Source organism: Astyanax mexicanus, chromosome 2, assembly GCF_023375975.1.
Source record: "Astyanax mexicanus isolate ESR-SI-001 chromosome 2, AstMex3_surface, whole genome shotgun sequence".
Lineage (NCBI taxonomy): Eukaryota > Metazoa > Chordata > Actinopteri > Characiformes > Acestrorhamphidae > Astyanax > Astyanax mexicanus.
This window is the reverse complement of record NC_064409.1, coordinates 61,823,692-61,840,031: the sequence shown is the minus strand read 5'-3', so window position 1 is coordinate 61,840,031 and position 16,340 is coordinate 61,823,692. Positions and strand designations below refer to the sequence as shown.

General features: G+C 36.5%; 1 protein-coding gene across 1 annotated transcript in view; it reads right to left on the bottom strand.

Moving 5' to 3' along the window:
- furinb (furin (paired basic amino acid cleaving enzyme) b) overlaps positions 1-15,514 on the bottom strand; it is a 148,396-nt gene extending 132,882 nt beyond the window's left edge. The window contains exon 1 of the mRNA XM_007228136.4: positions 14,976-15,514. The gene's annotated coding sequence lies outside the window, so the exon portion shown is untranslated. The remainder of the gene's footprint in view (positions 1-14,975) is intronic.
- Positions 15,515-16,340: the final 826 nt, after the last annotated feature.

The window sequence follows — 16,340 nt, the reverse complement described above, 5'->3', positions numbered from 1 at the left end:
CCATTAAATGGAGATTAATGTTACCAATATGTTACACTAAATTTAGCAAATAAACAGTAATTGTACACTAAAATACACAAAGGAACCAAAAAACAATGCAAGTTATTTGTTTATTTATGTTAATATGCTGTGACATTAAACACACTTGGATTTAAAAATATAAAGTATAAGTAGTGTGTTCATGGTACACGTGTGCAATCTATTTTATCATGTCTTGGTACACTTTTCCAAGTGAAGCTTTATATAAATGCCCATCCATAAAATGATAAGAGCAGACGCGAGGACATTTTGATGAACATCTTAAATTTAGCTAGCTTTATGGTGTGCCCACATACGCTATAATTAGGTTAAATAGGCAATATACAGTTTTTCTGAAAATCAGCAGCAGGATTGGTCACAACAAATCATCTGCACACATTACTGCCGTACTCTGTAGCACACATCAACCACATCGCGTGACACACATAAAATACAGCTCACTACTAGCCTTTCATGCTCTCGGCCCCTGCATATCTTCAGAAGTGCCACCACCCCTACAGTCCCGCTTGTGCCCGTGGTTCCTCAGAAAGCAGTTTAATCACTGTTCCCAGAGCTAGATGCTCCTCAGTGGGTGGCAGATCCTTCTGTGCTAGCTCTCAAAGTGTAATATTCTCTACCCGAATCTTGTCTGTCTCAGTCATATTTTTTTCTCTTCCACAAAAGAGAAAGAGAATACTTTTGGCAACTAAAGTTAATAAAAAGACTAAAGAATGATTTCTGCAGAAAAGGTGGAGGAACAGAGGATTTGTTAAGCTGCAGGGGCAGACCTGCACCACACCACCCCCTACTCCCCCTGCCACAGAGTGTGCTTAAAACACAGATCAGGGAATGATGGAGGAGCCATCAAGGAAAGCAGATTTAACACTTTACTCTAACACGCAGTTTTACACTCACTTACATAATAGGGGTGGGAATCGTTTACTATCTCACGATTCGATTCGATTCCGATTTTGGGGGCCACGATTCGATTCAAAATCGATTTTTGATTCAAAACGATTTGAATTATAAAAATTTCTGCTTCTGGCTTATGAATCTTATTGAAAAAAAACCCTCCATAATATACACTGGTCCTGGAGCAAGTAATGTGTTACAAAAACAATAAAATGTGCAGGAATGTGGGTCCTCAGTGACAGAGAAATCACTGGGATATCACAATGACGTTAATGAACAATAAATAAATAATAAATAACACTGCTTTATTACCAGGCTACTAGCGGTGGTGTGTAGGTGACGCTGCTGGGCTGATGTGATGATAGCAGTGAAGCGCTAAAGTTCAGGAGCAGCTGCTGATTAACTAGTTAATTTAAGGTCGTTGTATTTCTTCAGAAAGGGGGCAGGAGGTGGAGAAATTAATTCATATTGTCCATTCCTTAATTCCTCTGTGATGAGGAGCTGAAATTAGCTCTGATTAGCTTATTGTTATTTTTCCGTTCCGCCTTAAATGCTGCAGCCCGCTGCCACCTGTAGCGTTATTTAAGGTGGAACTGGAAAGTTAGCTAGTTAGCTAGCTAACAGTTACTGAAACTAACTACTAGCGATCTTTTTTATGCTTGTTATGAAGCATTCTGCCATAAAACATTGAAACTACACGTTAATCTAAGGTAATATAATGCTTGTTCTGCCATCTTACCGGTGATTCTCAAACACCTACGCTCTGTGTGTGTCTGGAAGATCTCCGTTTGAAGGGACAAGCCCTATCCCCAGGGTTGCCAGGTCCAACAAAAATACCCAGCCCAAAATCAGTCTAAAACCCGCCCCTCAGAATCGATTTTGGGACATTTTAAATCGATTCTGAATCGTAGTAAATGAGAATCAAGATTCTTATGTGAATCGATTTTTTGGCACACCTCTATTACATAAATTAAAGAAACTAAAGCACTCAGCACCACTTGTCATACTTGGTTTACATCAGTTTATTACTGTTTCACAAACTGGCTATTTTTATTTTTTTGGGTTTTGGCCATTCTGAAACTCTGAACATCTAATCGACATATCTATATTTTATTCATCTTTTGTTAATACTTTCCCCACTGTAGGTGTTCATGTACTGTCCCCTTAAAAAGCAACTACCGAATGTGTAGTCGATGTGACTCTGCCCCACCCAGTCTACGATATAGAAGCAACAAACTGAAAAACCTAAACACTGTGCCAACTAAGCAACTCAAACAGAAACCAAAGAAAAGGGTGCATTAAAATAACCATACATTAATACATAAATATTTGGTTACTTACGATATTGATTTGAGTCATATCGCTCAGACAATTATAAACAGAAAAAAAGTTATAAACAGGAAAAAAGATACACCATAACAGTACAGCATAACAATATAGTATTTTACCAAGAAGGATATTGCTAAGTTTAGCAAAGAAGGAAGAAAAGTAGCTTTAGGTTAAATTTTATATGACTTTAATTTGGACCACTAAGCTCATTAACCCACTTTCTTATATCACTCTTGGTACACAGGGATGTAAAAGAATACCAAGGCTTTTTGCTACAGCAGGTTCTCTCTTTATTTAGCACAAGGTTAATAGACTTAAAGTAACACAGAGGGATAACAAAGTGTGCTCAAGTTTTCTCTGTGACCTGATGGACTCTAGATTAATGTACGGCAGACTAATTACTACTGGCCTGGTTACCTACTTGGTACAGACCATTATCACATTAATGTGAAAAAATAAATGTACAGCATATAAACACACCTGCTGTATTCACTCAGAGATTTATTTTGCACTGAGATTAATTCAAACGATTATTAAGCCATGTATATTACATTCTGGGAATCTTATTCTTACTTTAACTTCCAGACACAGGTTCTGTTTATACTAGGAATGCATATTATTGTTATTATAGTGACAAGACAAGACAATCACAAGAAGCACAGATTCACTGCTTTTAATCCATTTCTGCGTTTAACACACACACAGACAGACACACAGACAGACACACAGACAGACACACAGACAGACACACAGACAGACACACACACAGACAGACACACAGACAGACACACACACAGACAGACACACACACAGACAGACACACACACAGACAGACACACACACACACAGACACACACACACACAGACACACACACACACACGGTGGAAGGAAACCATTGCTGCAATGAGTGTTTAGGGCCTTGCTTAGAGACACAACAATGGTAGCTTGCCAAGCCCGAATCCACACCCTGCAATCAATATCCCAGTGTACTATATAGATAATATATTTTTTTATTTCAAATTATAGTCCAGTAATCTTTTTTTTCTTAATAAAAATGTAAATAAAATTTAAAAGTGAAAAAAGTGGAAAAAGAAAATCTCTGAAAAACTGTATTTGGCAAATGTTTTATTTTGTCCAGAATTTTTCAGCGCATCCCTAGTTTATATAGAGCAGTCAGGAACACGAACACGAACACACACACACACACACACACACACACACACAGCATCACTAACAGAGAATACTACAAGATTATGATGCAAGTAAGTTTCTGGTATTAAGAAATTCAGTGTGCTTTGACGAGGGACACTGGGTGCAAAGGCTGTGCAAGCTCAGACTCACTCAAATTCACTTTCCTGAAATCTCCATGGCTAAATCTTCCATTTTTATTCCTGACACCAAACATTAAATGTGTTTAAGTGATTTTACACAGAGTTCTGAACCCCAGCTTATGCAATGCTTCCATCATCATGTGCAACTTTCTGAAATGCAATGCTTCATCGGAAGGTTAACGCTGGCCAGCTTGAAAAACGTTGTTTTTCTCTGACAACACAAAACACAGCACAGAGAGTGTTCATGTTTTCATGCTTAAGCCTTAGTGTTAGCAGACACTTTAGCTTTAGTACTCTAGTACTAAGTAAAATGGGAGTGTAAAAACTCATCAAAAGAACAGCAGACTGTTCGTTGCTGCTAAAGCGGTTTCAACTCCCATTAAAAAAACTACTCCCTTATAATCTACTACAGTTGCTACAGTTCACTTTCTATTGACCCAATATTGTAAGTTGACTTTTGTGAAATCTGGAATAAACACTAACGTGCTGTAACATAAAGACATCCCCACATAAGTACTCAGACAAGTAGAATATATCTGCACAACATATTGGTTTTACTCCAATACTAGATACTTCTTTTGGAGTGAATGAAGTGTGTGTTGTTCTATGCTTATGTGTATAGCTGGTATGGATGTTCTTTTTATTTGTGCCATATGGCAACTTTTGCCCCTCCCAAGTGACAAAACAGTGATCATCTAAACAGCACCGTGCATGCAAGATGTCAGGGCAGTACAAATTACGGTGAATGTGAACATCCAAATATTTCAGCTAACAGCTCAGCAGGACTAGACCAGTCTAGCCACAATGGAAGGGACGGAGCTACAATGCTACAAGGGACAGCAGCCAGGATCGGCAGGGACAGAGCAAGTTATTCACAATGCTAACAACTGGCCTCAGCAGGTTTGGAGCTGGTTAGTTATGATGCTAATGGGCAGCCTCGGAGAGTAAGAGCTCTGATGCTAACAGACAATGTAGCAGAGTTTAGTAATGGCATAAAGAAGGCATAGCAGAGAATTAGGCATTCTAGTTTGACATTCATTGGCAGAAATTGCAAAGTGCTCCTTTAAAAATGCAATATATCTCTGATTATTATTTTTTTAATATATAGTGATACATTTAATCATAGTCCCTTGGGATACGCACTGTGGTATGCTTCATATTGCCAAGTTCTTGCCCTACAATCAGACAACCTTTATTTTTAAAGTCGTGGCAGCTGTCAAAGAATTCAGTGGAACATGGCAGAGTTGTCAAAGACACAACATAGATATAGAGACAAAAACTAAATAAAAAGCAAAAGTACTAGTCTCTGTGGAGTTAGGAGCGCACATTGATTTGCTGAAAAATTGCAGATGCCTTTAATTACAGCTTGGGGGTCAAGAGGAAACTGCAAACCTGTTTTTTATGGGCATAACAAAAGTGACAGGATAGCTGTATTAGTGCTGGGCAATTTTCACAATTAATTCGGTTAATTAAAATTGCAGTTTTATCTCAATGAGATTTTCAAATTGTAGTAACACTGTGACGTGTGGAGGTGGGGGGGCCCTGGGTCTGCCCCACGCCGTGACACGCAGCCCCTGTCTGTCCAAGCAGGTCTGCATCAGAACTGATTAAGCAGACAGCTGGGACCAGCACAAAGACTCAGCCCCAGCCCTCACTCGGGAGAGACGCTACAGATAAGGCAGAATGGACCCTTAAAAGACTGGAAGTCACAAGCTTAGCGACAAGAAACCCCACTGGGCCAGCATAGTAATGTTTTGAGTTGTTTTTGGGTTTTGGTGGAGGTAATGTACGTTGTGAGTTCACACAATCCCTGTGTCTGTGTATCTGTGTGCTTCCTGAATGCCGGGTCACGGTGGCCACGGCCCTATTCCCAGAGGTGCCATCACAATACAGTTATTTTATCTTTTTAATCTATAATATCCGAAAACGTTACTCTTTTTTGCAGTGTTTTTCCATCTTACCTTGGTCTAAAAAGTGCATATTTTCTAAAACATTGAGCTTATACAAACCTGGCAAGATGAAGCAGTGCTCCAAAGCCACAGTGCAACACTTAAACCTGTAGTAGTGGACTTGACAGGTAACGTCTCCAGTGAATACAAGACCAGTTCACCACTCTTAAAAATACTAAATCCCCCTAAACACAAGACACCCATACCCTAGGATCAAGATCTCCAGACAACAAGTAATAAAAAACAGCATTCTGGCCAAGCATTAGTCAAAGATTTATAGAAAAAATATAGGCTTATTCAAAACACTGAAAAGATTACTACTCTTGATAAAGAATATATGCTGGATATTGCCCAAAAAGAGCTGCTACCTTCTCCCTTGAGGACGATGTCTTTAGGGAGTTTGCTCTGGAAAAGTAACAGAACATTGCCAATGACACGATCTGTTAAAGCAAAGGGTCACAGCTAAATATAACATACTTGTGCAAAAAAAGTCGTCAATGGTGTAAAAAAGAAACTAATGATATTTTTTCCCATTTCATTCATTTATTGGTCATATCTGACAAACTGTTAATTGCCATTTTTATTTTTTATTTTATGGTAAATCATGAGCAGTTGGAAATCAATAGCACCCAAGTGCTAATAAATGCTTCAAAAATTGACCTCTCACCAATACAAATAGCTCTGGGAGACCTGGTCCAAACAGCTTTTGCAACACGCACAGAAAAACAAGCTGTAAAAACAAAATCCTGAGCTCTTCAGCTTACGCAGCTTTCATGGGGAAACTACAGCCACTGCACAATTGCAGAGGGAGTAAAACATACGGGAAAAATCAATCCACGTGCGTCCAGAGTGTAACTCTGACCGAGTTAACAAGAAGAGTTTGGAACTTTGCCAAAATGTTGACAATAATCATGTGTACCAAAGGCTGTAATTGCCACCAAACACGAACGATCCAAATGATCCATTATCAAACAGTCTACCAGGAACCGGCTGTTATGAAACAGAGCTGGAAAATTAGCCTGCATTTCTCAAGTTCTGTTGAGTCAGAAAGGCAGGAAGACATTCTCATGACAGTGCTAATTGACATTAATGTGATGCCTCTCAGACAGAGCACCAGAGCACAATAATATTCTGAAATCAACATGCACTGGACTGTATCTGTGTTTATAGCCTTTGTTAACTCTTAATGACACCCATGCTATTTTCAATATATAAATATGTAAATGAAAACTCTGGCTCTGCTGTCAGAGGAAATAAAGAATGAAGCCAATCTAATCCTGTAACAAATCTTGCCTGAAATAGCACACTCTCAAACTGGCCCTTATTCATCAAAGCTGCACATAAATACGCATAAAATGGAGCGTGATTAAAAATCATACAAATAGCTCCACAACTGATTCATCAAACTGTCACACAACAGCAAATAATAAACAGAGATGTTGGTGCAGTCTATAAATCATATAATTAATGCAGGCGTGGAAAGAAAACTAAAGTTTTATCAAATTAAACTATCACTAAATTAAATTAATACTTTGACATTGAAACCTATGGGGATGGGTGGGGTTACACAGCTTTCTGCAACCGAACAGCAGGGGGTGCCCGACCTGTGGTGGCTTCACTTTTGAAAGACGATGCTCTGTCTAGCTATACACAGTCTATGGTGAATACAAACAAATTACATCTGACTCCGCAATACTCTAGTCTGGATATGGAGCACCACACAGTTTAAACACAGACTTCTACATTTCCTGTGGTGGGTTAAACTACTGCAGAAAGCTTGATAGGTAGGTTTAAACAGGATTAACTCCTTCATTAAGATTACTAATGCTAGATAGAGTAGCTGGCTTAGTGTTAGGGAAATACTCTATTCTGTATTAAAATTGTTATAGTAACTATATAGAATACAGCTATGGGAAAAAAAAAGAGACCATGATTAGTTTCTTTGATTTGTTCTTTGAATATATCTGGAATATAGGCAAGAGGAAGATGGATGATCACAAGCCATCAACTCAAGCTAAACAAAATGTACTGCACAAATGGTGTTTGGCCCCAACATTTAACAGTGAATGTGCAGCAAAATATGCATTGAATGAGGAGCCTCACCACTGGAAAGTGCAAATGGGTGATTCTCACGAAATCAGACTAATGAGGTGGCATTAAGGAGTGTGATGAACAGGTAAATGCTATCAATTTGGGAAACACTGGTTTATAAACATCTCATCAAAGGCTATATTGGAAGTGATTAAAAGTAGACATTGTGATATTTTAAATTATGTATTTTTTATAATTTAGTGTGAAATTCTCAGTACCGCAACGCGTCCATTGCTGAATCTCGGCTCTTCAATTACACAATTTTAATATTTAAAATAAATAAATGATAAAAACTTAAATGTATCTCATAAAGTAAATTGTTACAGTCAATAAAAATGTATTACTTGGAATTCATTGGTAAAAGAAAAGAAAATATTTAGAAAAATAACTTTGGTCAGAACCAATGTTCTCAGCCTCCGCAACAATTTTCAAGCACCATTTAAGACCACAAGGAACAGAAAAAAAACAGCCATTTTGAGAGGGGGGACACCTTTTAGTAAGACACCCAAGATGGCTACCAGGTAAGCACCTAATTTTATACCTCTCCAGATAAATGTTAAAAACTTGGTTGTCAGCGAGCATACACAACTTTTTGTTTCTCATTACCGAAACAGCTAGTTTTTAATGTTTAAAAAAATGAAAATGTTATTGTGTTTTGGGAATTTTTAAGGTTTTTAAAGTCTAAATACAAAAAGCTAGCAAAAGTTTAGCCAGGCATCATGGTGGCCCCACTGAGATCAAAGAAGAATAAGGTCCCTCATACTCCGCAACAGCCTTCTCATACACCGCAACAATTTAAGGCCTGTTGCGGTAGAGAGATTCACTGTTGCGGTAAAGAGAAATTAATGTTTTAAGTGACATGAACTTATATATATATATATATATATTGTTTCATAAAAAAGCCTTTATTTACTTATAATAAACAATATATAAAACAATACATGATGCAATTTCAGATAAAAAACAGATTTATGTAGCAGGGCAGTGACACCCATATAACTTCCGCATAAGATATAAAAATAATATATAAAAATAATAATATATATATATATATATATATATATATAATATATAATTTTCATATATATAATATATACATTTCATGAAACAACTTTTATTGTTATAAACTGTTTATATGTATATATATATATATATATATATATATATATATATATATATATATATATATATATATATACACATTTTATGAAACAACCTTTATTAACAGTTTATAACAATAAAAGTTGTTTCATGAAATGTATATATTATATATATGAAATTTATATATATACACACATATATACATTTCATTAAACAACTTTCTTTAATTTTATCTTTATTGCTTGTTTCATACTTAAATATTTAATTTCAATTTAGTTGTACATTGATGTTTATATCTGTCATGAAATTAATACTTAATAAAAAAGTTGTTTTATGAGATGTTGAATTACTTATTTTGTATTTAAACATTCCATTTCAATTTAGTTATACAGTGATGTTTAAAGTTTTAAGGAATTTATGTCTAATGAGGTATGTTGAAATTTGTTTTATTAAAATACACAGTTCAAAATAGGATATTTTCACAGCTTGAGTCTTACTGAGAATAATTTTCAACAGCAAATACCACATTTTGTTCAATATTACTACTCCATACAAAACTCAAGAAGTACATCATTAGAATTTGTTATTAATTCACAGCATTCACACTCTGTGTTTGTTGTGTAAAGTGTTATTGTTAATTAAGTAGGAATCCTTGTAATGACTCTCTTTACCGAAACATTGACTCGCTTTACCGAAACACCATTCTCTTTACCGCAACACATATTTATTTACTAATTATTTTACTGTTATAAAACAAATTCTAGTTTATAATGGTATTTGGATAAATTGTATTTCTTCATAGGTCATCTGTACTAAATAAGAAATTATACATGTAATTTTTCAGTTAAATATCCTGAAAAGACAGGACATGAATCATGAAATCTGTTGCGGTAATGAGACAAATCATAAAATAAAAAAAAATGGGAAACTTATAAATATAATATTTTCTGGGTTATATACACATATGAGCACAACTGTTAATAATATCTATTTAAAAAGTAACAAATGTGTAACTTTTAAACCATATCTGTTCTGTGTTATCATGTTGCGGTACTGAGAATGTGTGTGCTCTGACTGACTAAAATGGTGCAAAATATACAGAAAAAAATTATAAAATTAAAAAAAAAAAGTATTTCTAAAAAGTTCAGACCCTAGTCTTGCATAACAAAAAGAAATTTTATATTTAAATGCCTTTTGAAATTTTTCAAGTGTGAACCCTTTTAAATCTGTTTTTCGTGAGAATCACCCAAATAGGGGGCATGGCAAAAATTGTGTGCAACCTCGCATTGTCAATGCTGTAAAAATATCAACTGTGAATTACATACCTTTAAAAGTACATAACTTTTTTTTAAATACTGTAATACATAAGTAATAATAACTACCCTTCTGACATAAGGTTACGTCTGTATCTTCCAAGACATGATAACTTTCTATTTAAGGGTTTGAAGGGCTACATGTCTGTCTCCTTCAAACACAGATGGGACTGGGGGTCAGTCTAATTCTCTGAATGTGCAATTATGAAGTATGCAGACCAAAGAGCAGTTCAGAGCTCAGAGGCTTCTACAGTAAGACTGGTGCAGTGTGTCCTCTGGGGAACAGAGGAACAGTAATTATCATTGCTTAATAACTGCTCATCACACACAGCTACACACAGCTTTAATGACCCTCATTCACGTTGTCAGGGTAAGACCTGTGGAGCACAGTGACTCACTAAGGCATGTGTGCATAAGCACACACACGCACATGTTCAAACGAGTGAACACACACACACACACACACACAGCTTCTACTTTTCTTGCTCAATTTTTGCTTCCCATAAATACCTCAGATATGTAAGCTGTCTCTGTATTGTGGTACAAGCACACCTCAGACACTCTATTTTGTCTTTTCTAGCTGTCTACACACGCACTCATCTGTCTGAGCACTAGCTCTTACAAACCTGTCTGTCTATTATCCTTCAGAGTTATTTTTAAAATAAGCAGCGCCTGTATTGTAGGTGTGTGAAAGACATACCATTTTAGTGCTTACGGTATGTGCGTTACTGAGAATTCTGAATATGTGTGAAGCCTAAAAACTGACGTGCTAATAGCTTGCGAGAAGATAAACAGGAACATCAAAAAGAAATGGCAACTGGCCTTAATGGATTAGCATTTTAATCTTGATTTCGCGCCTTCTTAAGTAATCCACCACCACCCAACAAGAAGTTATATTAGGTAAGGCACTTAGCAGTTACAAGCACTTCAGCCCTTTCCTGGCAAATTACAGCCGCTGCGCTACGAAATACAGCACGGAGATGGGATTTTTCAGCTGATGCGACTCTGTAGAGCTGGCAGAAGCTATTATGTGGTTTGTTGGCTGGGGAGATGGGTGGGTTCACTGAAGTGAAACTCCAGGGTAGCACAACACCACACTATAAACATAATAATCAAAATAACAACATGTAAACTTCTGTATATTGGGCTGCTGAATCTATGTAGTGAACAGTTTTATGTGATAAAACTTGCCACACAGAGCCTATACATTATTAAAGCCACTTGGGACCTCATTTTGTACAATCAAATGTATAATCTATTGCCCTTAAAGGCCAAGCTGTCTAGATGGGTTAAATTTCATTTCAAGCAAAACTACAAACAGAAAACCTAAAACTGTTCAAATATTTTCCAACTGGCTCTTTGACTAAAACTGAATACTGATCACTAAGCACAATTGAATAAAAATGAAATAGTAATACATCTGTGATAACAGTGCCTCTATCTCTTCCCATGGTGTCTCATTTGCAAGAGGGCAGAATGGTATTGCTGGCTTCCCACTTCACTCAACACATTGCTAAATAAGTATAAGTTAGCTGAAGTAATTGGCAAATAGTGTTCTCCTCCAAGCATGTTCAGCTGTCCAATAAAGATGTGTTGGTGGTAGACAGGATGTGGTTGGCTGGAATTTGTCTCAGAGGAAGCATTTACTGACCTTTACAGTCCCAGAGCTGGGGGAATTGTATCACGGGGAGACCTAGTTAATGGGCTAGAAGGTGGCAATCACTAATCACACTTGTATCGAGTCCAGTTAAAATGGAATCTGATTAGAATTGTAACTTTTGGTTTGATTTGCCTGGTCAGGTGCAATTTCAGTATAACGACACAGACATGCAGACCAAAGCAACTACACTGAAAAATTTTGAGTAGTTTTGATCCAGTCCCAAACAAACTCTAAAGCAGTTAGTTTGTGGTGAGATATGGTTCAAGCTCAATACAATCCAACCCAACTGTTTTGTTAGAAGATGGGTGGTGGGCTTTGACTAAAAAAACTTTTTATTTTGTATGCCAAACCATTCAGGGCCCAGAATCCCAAAAGCTACTAGTGTGAATATCATCTTAACTGGTAGAGAAAAGCATATTGTGATGCTTTCTCATTTAAGAATAATCTTTGTGCTACAATGGTTTTGGGAATCAAGCCAGTCTAGTATTTATACAGAACTAAAATAAAAAAATACATTGTGTCCTCTTTTAGATTTAGATTTTTTTTACAGTATCTGACAAAGGTGAGTACACAATCACATGTTTATAAACATTTTATTACATCTTTTCATGTGACACTAAAAATATGACATTTTAATACAATGTAAAGTAGTTATTGTACAGATTGTAGAAGAGTTATCAAAATAACTTAACACACAGTTATTAATGTCTAAACTGCTGGCAACCTAAGTGAGTACCCCTCTAAGTAAAAATGGCCAAATTATGCCAGTTAGTCATTTTCCCTCCCCAGTGTCATGTTACTCATTAGTGTTACAAAATCTCAGCTGTGAAAGGTGTGTTAAATTTGATGTTATCACAGACTGTCAAACTAGTCACTGGAAGGTCAACACGTGCCTCATGACAAATGCACTTCCAAGGTGACCACTGCCTTGCTAAAGAAGCAGAGTAAAGGTGCTGGACTGTCCAAGCATTTATTCAGACCTAAACCCTATGGAGCATCTGTGGGGCACAGACAGAAGGTAAAGGAGCACAGGGTCTCCAACATCCATAAGCTCAATGATGTCCTTATAAAAGCGTGGTAGAGGATTCCAGTGGCAACCTGTGAAGCTCATGCTTAATAGAGCTCAAAAAGGGCAGGAAATTAATGGTGGACTTCACACAAAAAATGTACACTTTGGGCAAAAATGTGAGGGGTGGACTTTTGTGAGATACTGTATATTAAAGTCAAGGGGGGCACATTTCAATGGTTCAGAGCTGTAGACCCAGCTCAGATACAGGCAGGTTTGAAGAGCAGGTGTGTTGCAGCTCGGTATCTGTCACTTTTAGAGCTGAAGACACCAGTTAATGTTGTAAAACCGTTTATTATGCATTCACATACAACACTGTTATTATTTGATGTTAGAACACAATTCAGGGTTGTTATCTTTTGTACGCGAAATGACAGCAGTTTTAAATGCACTGCAGGGAATAAAAACTCTAAGGCTTTATTGTTTGTGAGATTGTGAAGCTTTAACACAACTGCCAAGGAGAGTAAACTCGGAGCAGGGCAAAAAAGGTAGGAGAACTCAGCGCAGCTTAGGGTTATGTAATATTAAATCCTACAGAAGGTCGAACAAGTGTCTAATTTGACTGACCTCGGTTCACAGAAGGACTAAAGGCAATGTTCTCACTCTCAAATATTAACTTTGGCATCCCAGGCTCAGTTTCTTTGACATATATTTAAACCCACATGTCGATAGTCATAACTCCAATTGCAGATTTGTCCCTGCCATTTTTACTTGTAGAAACTATAATTTCAGACATTAGCTATAAATTTGTACATTTAATATCAAGCTAACATATTAATAAAAAAAACTTTTCAGATGTCAGTTATTAAAACTAGTTTATCATCACTATACTTAATGTCAACATCAACATTATACTATATATATATATATATATATATATATATATATATATATATATATACACATACATACATATACATATACATATATATACTATAATTTTATTTTTACTAGTAAAACTCATTCAAGTTACATATATATATATATATATATATATATATATATATATATATATATATATATATATATATATATATATATATATATAAAATAACTTAACAACTATAACTATAATAACTTTTTACTAGCATACATTGAAGTTCTGGCTAATATAAAGTCCAGGTCTAATTATGTGTATATTAATTATGACCAGTACAAATGATAATAAAGATTAAGGACTTTTGATCTCATACTAGGGGTGGACATTATGGTAAAATTTATTTTGGCACAGGCTAACCTCAGTAACAACAAATTATGCACTTTGCAATGAAACTGGGTGTTGGCCAGCGGAACATGTTGACGATATCCACAACATGCTTAGAACAACAAACTGTGTATCACGATAAAAAAGGTAGCTATCACGATACAATAAAATAGTCATATTGCCCACAACTAATTAATATCTAGAAGAAAAGATTTCACAAATAAGAGTTACATTCTAAATAAAAGTAACTGACAACTAAGTTATTATTATTAGCTTAGATATCTGTACTACTAGTAAAAAACATTTAAAAGAGCAACATTCACTGTAAACCAACGATAAAATATGACTTCTAGTAGTCCATCGTACAGAATGGCTTTGGAAAGCAGTATATATGAAATGATAAACTAGCGTTACTTGTGAAGTTGAATTTAATGACTAAAATGACTTAATGATCTAAAAACTGTTTAGATATCAGTTAGATAACTGTTTAAAAACTACATTACACCGGTCTGAAATTTGTCATTTTACCACACGTGCAGTTTTCGTTTAGATGAAAACCGTTGGATTTTACATTTAAATATTTTTTAAATATTTATGGCCACACGTTTTAAACATTTTAATTAAAAATCCAACGGTTTTAAGGTAAACGACAACTGCGCGTGAGGTACGAGCGTTCAAATAGCAGCTCTGTAGATGAATTACACTAAGTGACACTCAATATTTAACCTAGCTAACGCTAGCCATTTACAAAGTAACACACGACACACCCCTAAATCCTCCTAATAAAACACATTTTAGAAGTTTTTTAGCACTTAAACAAACTACCTTGCTAACAGCAGTCAGAGTCAGCTTCACCCATGCAGGAATAACAACATGACCAGCAAAGAAGCGTTAGCCGGTCTTTTCGTGTTAACTCTACTACACAAATTCGCTATTTACACACACCATTTTTTTATTAAATTAAAAATTAAAATTAACTTTATTGTAGCTTATTAGTTACCTTTGTTGGTGGTATGTCATGGCTGAGCAGTCCTAGTCCCAGTCCTGGCTGTCATTCGGCTTTTCCCTCCCCACACGGCTTCAAAGCGGCTCTGGAATCATGTTCCTCCCGTCCTCTCCTCCTCAATCCTGGGGCTTTCCCACTCTCATATCCAGAAAATTCTAAAAAGCTGAGATTTTGACTCCAAATCTTCTTCTAGCACCGCTTCTGCTACTGCTGGCGCTGCTGCTGCACTCCGAAACTCCCCCAAGGCGCGCTCACATCGGCGAGCACGCGCGCTCATTTATACACACACATCCACACACAGGCGCGCGCACGCACACAATCACACAGAAGAAGTAAGTTTCAGCGCTGCCGGGCTGTCTGTGCTCTCCTGCAGTCCTGCACACACACACGGGCTCTGCTGAATATACAGCCTGCTGAAGCAGCACAACAACACAAAGCGCCTCCACAGAACCCACGCCGCACTCAACAGGACGAGGCTGAGCTCAGGACTACAGACCCGGCAGCATATCCGCTCTCCCACAGCCTACAAATCCAAGGAAGTGCGTCATGTCGCGAGCGCCACGCCGGTACATGGGCTGTTCGCGCCACCTAGTGAGGGAAAACAGAAAGCTGACATAAACCAGGCGAAGAGGAAATGTACTGTACAGCTGTCTTTATTACTAAAGCAGCAATTTAAAGCAAGAAACTCATTTAATTCATTTTACTCCAAAACATAGATCAGGACTTCTCAACTGGTCTCAGCCCAGCACCCACATTTTCTCATGGTCATTAAGTCGCGACCCACATTTATAGAATACAAACCAAAAAAATAAATAGCTTTGAGAAATAGCTTTTAAAACCTATTTAAACATACATATGTAGCAAAGTGAATTTAACAGCATTTTCTAAAGAAACCGAGGAGCAACATGATAACTGACTGTATAAAAATATTACAATAAAAAGAAATATATTACTTTTCTGCATATCTCTGCATTCAGAGTACACTAGTAAGAAACTGTCTCTGTCTCTCCTTTTTCCCACTATAAAATGCGAGTACAAAATTAGATGAACATTTTTTTTGTTGTTTTTCCAAGCTGTCTGTGATATATAATACAGTGCCATGCTAACATTTGGACACACTTCTTTTCATCCAATATGTTTTCTTTTTCAATTTTCTGTCAATTGTTGCTGCTTTTTCTTCACACTATGAAGCTCCAGCTTATCCCAAATCACCCATCTCATTTGGGTTTAGGTCAGGGGATTGCAGAGGCCAAACACCCTTTTTTTTGTTTACTACCTAATTCCATATGGGCCCCTTAATTGTTTGCATGAATGTATTATTAATATACAATGTAGAAAACAAGAAATCAAGAAAAACAT